General features: G+C 44.0%; 1 long non-coding RNA gene across 1 annotated transcript; it reads right to left on the bottom strand.

Annotated features, from left to right (window-relative positions):
* Positions 1-986: 986 nt before the first annotated feature.
* On the bottom strand, positions 987-4727 carry LOC307206814. Its single transcript, XR_013834514.1, has 3 exons — positions 4620-4727; positions 3565-3632; positions 987-2465 (listed from the first exon to the last, which is right to left on the bottom strand). It is a non-coding gene; the product is annotated as an uncharacterized lncRNA (long non-coding RNA).
* Positions 4728-9548: the final 4821 nt, after the last annotated feature.

Here is a 9548-nt window from a genome sequence, read left to right as displayed (position 1 = left end):
GTTGTTTTGCCCCGTTTATTTAACAACAACAACAGTGATGAGCTGAGCTGTGTGCTGTGTCCATAAAGCAATAAACACACAAGACGTAACCGGCTGTACTTTTGAATAAATAAGGTATACCATTCATTGTACTAATGAAGCCTAGGATGGCGAAACAAGGCTAATATTCCGGAAATCCTTGCCTTAGACTCTGTGAAAGGAACTGTAACAACCCTTCATGTGGATTATTGGACTCTATGGACAGACAGGTGGAATAGACACATACATGTATGGACCATATGTATGAACTGACTAGTGAATAAACTGACCCACTGGGTCTTCTGCTTTTTCGTTGAACCTTACGGGACTTCCGTTGAAATCTACAATTTGATACAATGAATAGTATACCTTATTTATTCAAAAGTGCAGCCGGTTACGTCTTGTGTTTTTATTGAGTATGTTTCACGTAACCATAGGTTTGTTGTTGTTTTGCTAGTGTCCATAAAGCTGCAAAAAATAAGAGGGTCCTCTTGGAATGAAAGTGCCAAAGAAAGCATCCCTCCTGGAGTAGGAATGATGCAGCAGAGTGCAGGTAGGATAGGAAAACACCTCTCCTGCTACATTTGTGCAGACTATGCTCCTTGACCCCGTGACAACTTCCATCTGCAGTGCAGAGGAACAGAGGCAGAGCACTGGGGCATGCTACAGGCAGAAAAAATAAGATATACACACCTAGAGGATACGACAAGACTGAAATTCTGACCTTGTCCAGCGCAGACCAAGCCAAGGGATTAAATGGTTTATCATAATGTAGAGCAAAGTTAAATATTAGATATTCGCTTGCATGAAATCTCCATCGCACATCTGGATGGCAGCCTGGTGCTGACTTTGTTCTCCTTCTGAACTCTTCCTCTCGCAACATCAGCTTTCTCCTACCTAACTACCCACGTAATCCATACATTAGTGGACGCCGGTGGTTCGTTTAAAGCTTTGTTGCAAAGTGTGCGCAACCAAAACATTTTTATCGCGGCAGTGAAAAGGAGAAAATATTTCCTTACCAGAAACAAATTAATGAGCCTCTACAGTTGAGAAAATATCGTACGGCAGATCATTAGCGCAGCAATGAAAGACTTCCCGTTTCTCTTGCCCCAACTCCCAGCCTTGCCCACTCAAACGAAATAATCAAGCTTTACACGTAATCAAGAAGCAGGTATCTAAAATCAATTAGATCTAAAATACAGCTTACTTTGTAGTTCACCAGTAGCAGCTTGATTCCGGTTTGAGTTTTTTCCTTCTGAAGCGGCACTTGATTGCTCTGCTAAGTAGTGCTGTGCTTTCTGGAATACAGAACTTTGAAGCGTATTAACTGATAGTGTCTTTGTATCTGTTTAATTACCATTGGTAAAATATCTTTGGAATTTTAGTTTGGTGGGGGCTGAGTATTGACATTAGTTCATCCAGGAAAAGGAGGGCAGTATCCAAAAATTCAACTTTATGTCCCTTAAGTCTCCTCTTCTTAAAGATTATTTTTGCTGTCCTGGTTCCTGCGCCCAACAGCTGCTAGGTTTGCAGACAGTAGCAGGTAAGATTCCTGCATAACACAGGATGGAGCAGGCCAGACCATTGTTATTCAGCCAGCTGGCAATATCACTGAGCCTTCTTAGTCATTTGGAGAGCGGGAAGGGAATCTGATCTCCAGACAGGCTTTGATGCTCTCATGTTGGAAAAGAACTGGTGCAACAACTGGAAATTTGGTTATCGGGCCATGCAAAGTTAGGGCTGCCAACGTTTTAACCAGTTGTGGCAGCTGTGTGTTTAACAGCAGCTTGATCTGTAGGAACAATGAGCACAGCTCTCCGCAAATTTCTCAATGAGGTGTTAAATGATTTATTTCCACGCCATGAAAAGTTTTGCCTGCCAAATTCTGATCATCAAGTCACAAGAACAGACAAGGCTTTTTTTCGTGGTTGGCTGACAACCGTGCATGGTTTATTCTATATGCCTGTATGTTTGTTTTAAGTATTTATACCCCCACACACACACACACCTTTCAAATAAGCTTCCCCAGGATGGATTTATAATAAAAACAGAAATACAACAATGAGAGCAAAAATGATTAAAAAATATATAGGCAGCAACAGTAGTAAAACCAGTAAGAGGATTCTAACAGTTTGATCCGAAGCATATCTACTCAGAAGGAACTCCTATTGAATTCAATGGGGCTTACTCCCAGGTAAGTGAGGGTTACACCCTCAAAGGTGTGACAACATGACCTATAACTCTGAAGTAAAAGCTTCTTTGGCTCTCCAGTATCATTAAGAGTAGAGATAAAGGAAATTGCAGCCTCATAGCAATTGTTGCCTCTCCAAATTGTCCCAGTCAGTATGGTCAACTGTCAGTTTGCATTTCTTGGTGCAGAAAGTATTGATCTGATGTGTAGAGATCTTTCCTATTCTAATTAATTCAAGAGGGTTCTGGAAGCTTCTCTGTGTGAAAGAAACAAGCAGAAGGTTCATGATGTTTGGGTTATTCCTTCAGAGAAGCTGAGTACAACTGGTTTAAACTGGTTCTCTTCTCTCTTTCTGTCAAGGTCATGCTGACTATGAAAGTAGGGCCAGAAGGAGCCTACATTTCTATCTCTTTTCCTTCTGGTGTGGTTTTCTGTACATAGTATGCTTAAGGTTTGGTCTTATAAGTTATTGTAAGTTTAGGTTAAGTCTACTGCACCTGGATTTCTTATGGACAGTGCCAGTCCTGAATGTATTGGATTTGTGATTATTACGCTCATTTGCCCTCAGTAGCAGTAAAGCTCTGTTCATAGCTGTCAACCATCCCTTATTTGGCGGGAAAGTCCCTTATCCCAGTGCCGTGTCCCACTGCTGTCCCTTATTGATGATGTCCCTTAAATTTCCCCGGGTTTCAAAGGAAGCAGCTCCTCTCCCTCCCTCCCTGCCAGCCAGGGAGGAGGGAGGCTCCAACTGTGTTGCTTGGCTGCGTTGCTCACCCAATAAGGAGTCTAAGAACGACTGGGGGGTGGAGCTTGCCTTGTGCCGATCAAATCGGCCTCGTTGCCTGGGGACTCACCTTTGCTCAGTGCTTCCCAGCGGAGAGGTAACTGTGGTTTTACTTGCTGCATCCCCTTTGCCGGGTTGCTGCGCTGTGGGAACCACCGCTTGAGGCTTCCTTTGGCTGCTGGTTGACTAAAATCCCTTATTTTGGCTGCTGATCCCTTATTTTCGAGGCTGCTGGTCCCTTATTTTCAAATCTGTAAGTTGACAGCTATGGCTCTGTTGGATGAAATACAATTACCTCTGGTCTATTTTGGGGGGATCCTGCAACGTGTTTAAGTTTTTACTCTGTTAACTATACATTGGAATCTACTCTGGATCAATGTTGAGTAGAATTTCAGCACGTCAACAGCCAGGTGCGATGGGAACTGTAGTTCTGCAACATCTGGAGCACTGCAATTCCTAATCCTGGATTAAGGAATGGACAGGGCTGTCCGCGATCACTCTCCCAACCCATCCCCCAAACCTCTGTATGTACTTTAACATCCCACTGTACATTTTGCCCTCTATGACTTACAATTTTACCATTTCTGCCGCCGTTGGAATTTAAACATCAGAGCGCTGCAGGAACACAGTCTTGCATCCCTAATTTAAAAAATAAAAACAGCAATAAAACCGCAAACTGGTGCAGAACACTCAGCTAGGCTGCTAAGAGAGACATCTGGCCATTCACACATAACACCTGCGCAGAAAGGGATGCTAATTTGCCAGGTTTAAGGTGCTGTTATCAAGATATAAAGCCCTAAACAACTTCAGGGCACATTTACCTAGAAGAACACCTTCCCCATGCAGACCTGTTAGATCACGCTAACTTTTGGAGGGTGCTTGTTGCCACAACCTGTGAAATTGCACCGGTGAAGAATTCTCCGCAGTGGCACGTACCGGTATTTTGTGGTACATGCCCCCCATGCGTACAGTCATATAGCAGGCAAAAACAGGGGTCTTTCCCATTGTTTATCCAAATTTTGTGTTTTTGCCTAGTTGTTGCCCAGCTATATTGATATGAGTTTTACACCACTGTCTTGGTGATGTTTTATTGTCTTGGTAAGTTTTGCCACGATTACCGTATGTAAACCTGCTGTTGTAAACCGCTGTGGGATGGTTTTAAAAACGAAAAGCAGTCTAGTTTAAAAACAAACAAAACAAGCAACAACAGCAGGTGGCAGAGCAGCATAAAAGCACATGACTAGAGATAAAAACCCCACAGTTAAAATGCCTGGGAGAATTAAAAATGTCTTCCTTTGGTGTTGAAAAGTCATCAGAATCACTGTCCAGCCTCCAAGCCTAGGAGCCATTCTCAAACCATGACTTTAGGAACAGGAGGAGGAGCTGGGAAGAGAGGAGTTCAGGGATATTTTTTAAAAAAATAATTATATAAGTTGTGTGTCTTTCCTTTTCAATTTGTATTGTTATTTTATGCACTGTGACTTGCTTTTATTTTTACTGATTATAGTTTAGAAATTATTTATTTGTAATTGTTAAAAAACTCTGTTTATTATTTGCTGATATTTTATTTTATTGTGTACTATTAAATTCTAATGTACTACTGAATATTACTTTGGTAGCTCTTACCGCCAGAAAGTTTTTTCTGATGTTCAGTCGGAATCTCCTTTCTTCTAACTTGAATCCCCCTCCAAACCCCCTTATGTTGACAATGGCAAAGAAATTGACGTTGTGTTGTCTGTCCAAGTCTGAAAACACAAAAATAGATAGGCATAATAGGGACAGAGGTTCCAAAGAAGATGACTAAACTATTTACCGGTATGTACATGACAACAGCAGCAGAATATTATTATATGTGCAGAAATGGAAAGGAGAGCAGGTTCCAACGGAGGCTTTTGAAAGTAAAGGACTATGCAGAAATGGCAAAGCTGACAGCGAAATTAAGACATCAAAATGATGAATTTTTCATAGAAGAATGGAGGCCTTTCTTGGATTTTTTTTTTAATACTATACTATTACCATTACTATTGTAATAGAGAAAATTTGTGTAATAGATAAAAGATATAATGCAGAAGAAAAGGTTTGAGTAAAACCACTGCGGTAGTGGAGATGGGAAGTCTATTAATGAAAGAATGTAACTATTTTTATGAAGATTGTTGTGAAAATGTTTGTATTTTTAATATACTGTATATATATATTGACACACACACACACAATGAAGAGGGGTAGTCAACACAGAACTTGTCGGAGTCTCGACAACGCCAGCCAGCAAAGCCAGTGGTCAGAGATGATGGAGACCAGAATCATTAGTGGGATGCCAGATCTGCAAAAAGATTAGCACATTTATAAAGGCATACGTCTTTGTGGGCTATAATAACTTTTACGGACCATCATAATTTTGTTAGCTTTTAAACCATGGGAGAAGTTAGGCAACTTTTGACCTCTAGATGCAATGCTCTTCCCTAATGACATTCTGTGTATGTTAATAAACTGAACAGAGTGAAAGATTACTGGTATGTGTGGAGATAATTTTTACAATCTTAGCAGCGCTTAGTTTATCTTTGGGTGGCTATTTTGATAATGTTGTTTTCTAGATGATGGCGATGATGATTTATAAGCCACCCTTTATCAAGCTGCTGTATTAACTTGTGAATCATGTGATCAGCCTTTTCCTTCGTGATGCTTAGCTTATTTTTTTAGTTTTAGCTTTGTTAACAGTGTGCTATAAGGTCGCAATTGTTTCGCTGGTGGTTGAATTATTCTGTATGTTTCATGCTTTATTTCTGATGTTCTATTATATTCCATCCTGTTACAGTGGTACCTCAGGTTAAGTACTTAATTCGTTCCGGAGGTCCGTTCTTAACCTGAAACTGTTCTTAACCTAAGGTACCACTTTAGCTAATGGGGCCTCCCGCTGCCGCCACGCTGCTTCCACAAAATTTCTGTTCTCATCCTGAAGCAAAGTTCTTAACCCGAGGCACTATTTCTGGGTTAGCGGAGTCTGTAACCTAAAGCGTATGTAACCTGAAGCATATGTAACCCGAGGTACCACTGTATTGTTATTTATTGTTTGTAAGCCATTTGGGGATTTATTTAAATGAAAAGCGGCAAAGAAATATATCAAATGAAATATTTTATTATCCTATATGATTTCTTCTGTATCTGTGATGTTCATTATGTTCCACAACAACAACGATAATTTATTTTGTATACCCTGCCAAACTGACTGGGTTGCCCCAATCACTCTGGGCACCAGCCATAAAAAATAAATCAAGCATTAAAAACTTCCTGAAACAGGGTTGCCTTCATATGCCTACGAATATGTGTATTTTTTTTCCACACCTGCCAGGAGGGCATTACACAGGGCGGGTGCAACTACGGAAAATCGAATCAAATATTTAATTATTCGTGCTATATTTGTGATGTTCTAATTTTGTTCCACCACCACTTTACTGTCACTTATTATTTGTAAGCCGCTTGGGGATTCATTTGAATGAAAACATTGAGAGTGCCAGTCCCGCGCATGCCTTCCTTCACTTTTTTGCACCATGTGGCAAGCTAGCCTTGCTGTTTTGGGGGTCATTCAGCTGCCTGCCCGCTCCCTGCCCTACTCCGTTTGTTTCCGCTGCTGCATCGTGTTAGCTCGCAGCTCCCGGTCTTGCAACAAATCCCTCCAAGGCAGCGACACGGCTTTTCCCAGCGTGGGCAAGGAAGCATTGTAGGACATCCCGCTCCGCTCAGCGCCTCCCAAGTTCCTGCAGAGGGCGCTGCTGCTGCTGCTGCTGCTGCGCCGGGGACACTTCGGCGCAAGAGGGCAGCAAGGGGGAGAACAAAGGGGTCGTCGCCTGTTGCAACCCGGCTGAGCTGCAGCTGCCACGAAGGGAGCAAAAACGAGCCCAGGGACTCCCGGAGGAGCGCTTTCCGCCGCAGCCAAACCGGTTTGCAAAAGCAAAAAAAAACAGCCGGGGGTGTGTGTTTGGGGGTTGCTCACAATTGCATTGCATATTTAAAGGCTTGCTTTTTAAAAAAATAAAAATAAAATAAGAATGCAAGAAGGGGAATCGTTTGCATTTGCAGCCGAAGCGCGCCCGCGCGCGCTCCGGATCTGGTGGAGGAGAGGCGGTCGGCAGGAGCCACCTGCTGGCAAGAGGGAGCTGGAAGTTACTCGCGGGGAGGCGGGACCCTCGCAGGGAGGCCTCCTCCACCCCCACCCCCGCGGGGAAAGGGGAAGACCCCCCAGCACCACGTGGCGCCGGCGGAGGAGGTGCCCCGAGCGCGCGCCCCGGGCTGCAAAAGCTGGAGCAAGTGGCATAGCGATCGCGGGATCGCTGCTGTGCGCACGTCCCGTCCCCCTCACGGGGGAGAATCGCAGAAGTTGGAAGGAACCCCCAGCTTCTAGCCCCATCTCCTTTTGCTTTTTTGATTTCTTTTAATCATGATTTTTATTGAGTTTTCCATATTCCATTTCATTTCCTAAAACATACAAAGTTTACATTTTTACTCAAAAAGAGCAACGACCTCCTTCCCTCCCTCTTTTCTGACTTTCCTATAACATTAACATATTTATCACATTTCTATAATCACTTCTTTACCTTACATAATCATTTAAAAATCACCCTCTCATTTGTAAATTAGCTCCTTCTTTCCTCATTACCAAACATTTCATGTTAAAGCTACCAACATTTTCAGGTGTTTACAGTTTTCTTTCAAATAATATATAAATTTGGTCCAGTCCTTTTGAAATCTTTCATCGGGTCGATTCCTAATTTTCCCCATCAACTTTGCCAACTCCACAAATTCTACCATCTTTATCTGCCAGTCATCCAGGGTGGGAAGTTCTTGCTGTTTCCATCTCTGGGCCAGGAGGATTCTTGCAGCCGTTGGGCGGCAGGTGGCCATCGGCACCTCCTCTACTTGGAAACCTCCAAGGAAGGAGAGGTCCCCTCTTGGATGAAGTCTGTTTATGGGCAAAGACTGGATTTATGTTGCGCCGGGGGCGGGGGGACGTGGGAAGGCAGGCCACCCACCTGTCATTATCCTCCGTAGCGGATTCTGAATGAAATGTCTCAACCGTTGTTTTAGAATTCTTTCTTTGGACCCCAAGTGCTCAGGAGAAACTGTGGGAATCTTTCTGCAGTTTCTACTTTTAGTTAAGTATTTTCATTAATTCACTTGATTTGGGGGGGGGGGCAGCTGCACAAACCACAGAGCCTAGGACTTGCCGATCAGAAGGTCGGCGGTTCGAATCCCTGCGATGGGGTAAGCTCCCGTTGCTCGGTCCCTGCTCCTGCCAACCTAGCAGTTCGAAAGCACGTCAAAGTGTAAGTAGATAAATAGGTACCGCTCCGGCGGGAAGGTAAACAGCATTTCCGTGTGCTGCTGTGGTTCGCCAGGAGCGGTTTAGTCATGCTGGCCACATGACCCGGAAGCTGTACGCCGGCTCCCTCGGCCAATAAAGCGAGATGAGCGCCGCAACCCCAGAGTCAGCCACGACTGGACCTAATGGTCAGGGGTCCCTTTACCTTTACCTAGCTGCACACATATAACACCCCAGCTACCCCCATGAAGTCCGTTTTACTGTGGAACTGCTCCCACTGTCAGAAAGTTCTTGAGGCTGAGTAGTGTTTCTCCTTTCTTATCGCTTGAATGCATTGGATCAGGTCCTACCCTCTGGAGCTGGAGGAAATAAGTTTGCTCCATCTCCCATGTGGCAGCCATTTTAGGTCTTTGCCTGACTAGGGGTTTCTTTTAAAAACAACAACAATGCAAATCCTGGAGAATTTGCTTGCGGTTGCAAAAGAGCATGTCTGGGGGCCAGTGCCCTCCTTCACTAAGGGTTAATACGACAGACAAACGTTCTGTTCCTACTATTTTTCCAAAGTCACCGCCCTACAAAATAAATATTGTACTAGTCTTGATTTAAGTAGAGGAGTCTCTTTTTCAGACAGTCCACTGCCTTTGCTGCATCCTCAAAGGTGCATCAGGGCCATTGCATCAGCCCGCCAAGGGATACAAACAATCCGCAGTTCCTGCTTTGCTCTGCTCTGCATGCTTTACTTAGGAGTAACTCCCTGTCTGTTGTCTTTGTCCATGGAGTTTTATTGGCAGGGATACTGGAGTGGATTGCCAGTTCCTGCTCCAGGTGGATCACATTTGGTCAAAACTCTCCACTATGACCTGTCCATCTTGGGTGCCCTGCTTGGCATAGTTCATAGCTTCTCTGAGTTATTCAAGCCCCTTGAATAAGCAAGGATGTTGGGAAAGATGGAGGGCACAAGGAGAAGGGGACGACAGAGGACGAGATGGTTGGACAGTGTTCTCGAAGCTACGAACATGAGTTTGACCAAACTGCGGGAGGCAGTGGAAGACAGGAGAGCCTGGCGTGCTGTGGTCCATGGGGTCATGAAGAGTCGGACACGACTAAACAACAACTCCCTGTCTCTTTAAAAGAGAGATAACTTCGTAGTCAGGGCGCAGGGGTTGCTGGCCGGGCAACTTGGAAGCTCGACTTTATAGAAGCCTGGAGTGTTTTTGAAGTAGATTAGATACAGATGGATC

This window comes from Podarcis cretensis (genome assembly GCF_951804945.1).
Source record: "Podarcis cretensis genome assembly, chromosome: 17".
NCBI classification, from domain to species: Eukaryota; Metazoa; Chordata; class Lepidosauria; order Squamata; family Lacertidae; genus Podarcis; species Podarcis cretensis.
Note: the sequence above shows the minus strand (reverse complement) of the source record. Positions and strands in the feature narration are given on the sequence as shown.